Source organism: Equus caballus, chromosome 6 (genome assembly GCF_041296265.1).
Source record: "Equus caballus isolate H_3958 breed thoroughbred chromosome 6, TB-T2T, whole genome shotgun sequence".
Taxonomy (NCBI): Eukaryota; Metazoa; Chordata; class Mammalia; order Perissodactyla; family Equidae; genus Equus; species Equus caballus.
In genome coordinates, this window is record NC_091689.1 from 82948673 (window position 1) to 82950825 (window position 2153).

The 2153-nt window shown below is 45.8% G+C and overlaps 1 pseudogene; it reads left to right on the forward strand.

Moving 5' to 3' along the window:
• The first annotated feature begins 292 nt into the window (after positions 1–292).
• On the forward strand, positions 293–939 carry LOC111773989 (ADP-ribosylation factor-like protein 2-binding protein pseudogene; annotated as a pseudogene).
• Positions 940–2153: the final 1214 nt, after the last annotated feature.

Below are 2153 nucleotides of genomic sequence, written 5' to 3' on the forward strand. Positions count from 1 at the left end.
AGTGTTCAGAGACATGTGTGTTCATTGCAGCAATGTTTATTACAGTGGAAAAATTAGGAACGGCATAGGCATCAAAATGTGCTGCATCCATATAATGGAATATTGTGCAGTCATTAAGAATGATGATCTTGGTCATGGTGACGGCAGGTACGGCATGACTCCTGGAGGTCAGTAATGGGGGCAGGTGCAGAGCCTCCAGGTGGAGCACGGAGGCCCCAGGGCGAGCGCGCAGGCGCAGACTCAGCCAGTCCCAGGCTGATGGGAGGCCGCCAGGCCGCTCGTCCCCGCAGGGATGGATGCAGCGGAAGTGCCGGAGGTCTCGGAGAGACAGAGTTTCGCGCGGTCCATCTCTTCCGCCTCTGAAGTCGAATTTGACGCTGTGGTTGGATCTACCGACGATGTCATCATGGATGCCGAGTCCCAGGTCCTGCAGAGAAATTTCATGGGCAAATACTACCAGGAGTTTGAAGACACAGAAGAGAATAAACTCGCCTACATACCCATTTTTAAAGAATTCTACCTTTCTTTGGTAGAAAAGTATATTGAAGAACAGCTGCTGGAGCAGATTCTGGGATTCAACATGGCGGCTTGCACAACGTTGAAACACGTTAAAGATGAAGTGGCTGATGACATATTCAACATGCTCCTCACATTTGTAGACTTTGTGCCATTCAAAGAGCTGTTTCTGGACGACAGAGGAGAAAAAGAAGGCCGAGGACTGGACTTAAGCAGTGGTGTAGCGGTGACTTCGTTGTGCAAATCATCTTCTGTGCCAGCTTCCCAGAACAGTCAGCAGCATTAGCTCCCGCCTCCAGGCAAAGGCGCCTTCTGGACCTCATGGGCCCAGTGGGCTGGGACAGGCTTCTGCTGGTGATGACAGGAGAAAGCCTCTTGGAAAGACTGGCTCCGTTCTGCAGCTCTTTATTAATGTTAGGTATTGGTGGGTTGAAAACATAATTACCTGACCCTCCCTGAACTTCTGCTTTTCCTGAAACACCTTCTTGTATTCAGGAACTAGTACTCTTGCCAAAGTAGACACCTCTGGAAGGTGCTCCTGAGAGCCAGCCTGCCCTGGGGCAAGACTTCGTCAAGCACCACACCTGGAAGGCCCCCTTCCCCCAGCATACATGTTCCTGTGTCAACCAAGTGGAGGAACCCTCCCAAACCCGCCGTGTCCCGAATACCACAGGCAGACATGGCATGACTCTGCCGTGTGCCCACAACTCTCTCACTTGGGTCCGAGTTTCAGTGCTTCAAACCCAGTGACCCACCTGTGTGGAGCTTTTGACTATGTGGGAGTGCCTATCTAGGCTGCTAAAACAGCTGCCCCCATCTTCAGATTGCCAAAACTCCTATTTTCTGCCCAACATTAAGGGAAAATTAGAACTTGGCTGTGGGAATAAACTGAAAAAGATGCCCTTTACCCAAAAGCTACATGTGAAAATCAACTCCTCGTCTTGAGTTTGCCATTCTTTCATCTTTGTCTTCTAGTCCTGATGTGGTCCTGCTATTTCAAGAGAAGCTTCATTTTTTTTTTTGGAATTGTCTTTGGAAAAAAATGTATTTTTATAGATGACTACTCAGGCTAATCTAGCAGATTTAATCTTAGAAGTTCTGTAATTACCCACTTAGAGATCCAACTATTAAATGGTTGCAATTTTTAGTTGTTAGCGCTGTGAAAACAAAAATACTCTCTTCGTTGGATTTACTGTTTTACTGGACAGCAATGAATATACACTGTATGCGGGAGATAGACTCAAAGATATCCTTTTCTTATAGCATACTAAGTGTATTTGTGCAGGTTTATTTTCTGTATAAATCAGTTTGTTAGGTTTCGGTTGGGGTGGGAGTGAGTTTGGTAAAGATTTTGTAATTCTACAGGCTCTGAACTTCCAACTCTATTCTTCCTGCCGAAACGGTGTTGCACTGGTCCAATTCAGCCTGCGTGAGAGGAGGCAGTAAGGAACTTTAATGGTGCTCTGTCTGGCTTTGGTTTAGTAAAATGTTTGGTTGAACATTACCAACCAGAAAATGTGTATGTCACACTTATAGAAAGAAGGGGAAAAAATTGGTAGTTTAATGTCCAATGTGTACCTTTGATTTTTTTTTAAGTAAAAATAGGAATCTGAACTGGAAAAGAAGATGATGATCTC